This window comes from Neophocaena asiaeorientalis, unplaced genomic scaffold (assembly GCF_003031525.2).
Source record: "Neophocaena asiaeorientalis asiaeorientalis breed wild unplaced genomic scaffold, Neophocaena_asiaeorientalis_V1.1 scaffold447, whole genome shotgun sequence".
Lineage (NCBI taxonomy): Eukaryota > Metazoa > Chordata > Mammalia > Artiodactyla > Phocoenidae > Neophocaena > Neophocaena asiaeorientalis.
In genome coordinates this window covers 2007733-2008421 of record NW_020174372.1, presented here as the reverse complement: position 1 = coordinate 2008421, position 689 = coordinate 2007733, and positions in this window count along the sequence as shown.

The following is a 689-nucleotide window of genomic DNA, read 5'->3' as shown; positions in this document are numbered from 1 at the left end:
TATGAAGTTTGGGTGACAGGTTCAAGCGCACTTGTTGCATCTGGCAGCTTCAAACGTTTTTCCTCATTGCCGTTAGCATCCTCCCGGCGAAAGCGAGGACGCCTTACCTTGGAGAGCTCTTTCGGTCAGGTACTAAAGAGAGGATGCGGGGAAGAGGGCTGGGACTGCGTAAGCGTTTTCCCGGCAGGAGAGACCCGGCAGGTCGGCGCGCCTCGGAGTGGGCAGAAGGAATGGACCTTTCGCACCTCTCAGGGATGTGCGAATTGGAGGATGCGAATTAGCCGGCGCTCGGGGCGCCTTGGAGACAAGCTCTTTATAAGTAGAGGCTCGGTGGGGCAGTTGTGGCTCCGGTTGACATTTTCCTTTCGCGCTCACAGACTTCTGTACGCTCGCGCTGCTCAGCGCGGCTGTGTTTTGCCCGGCACCGTCCTCCGGGGCACCCAGCGAGCAGGGTGTCGGGGCCGCGGAGGCAGAGGCGCACGCTCGGGGGCGCGGGTTAACTTGCGCACCTGGCACCTGCCACACGGCGAGAGCGCGGGCTGCCGAGCGGAGCGCCGCCACCGCCCCCTCACCCGGAGCTGCCCGAGGCTGAGCACGCTCCCGCGGGCCGGCCGCGCCGCGGAGAGAGTGGGTGGGCGGGCGAGGGAGGGGAAGGGAGAGGAAGGGAGAGGAAGGAGGGAGGGAGGGAG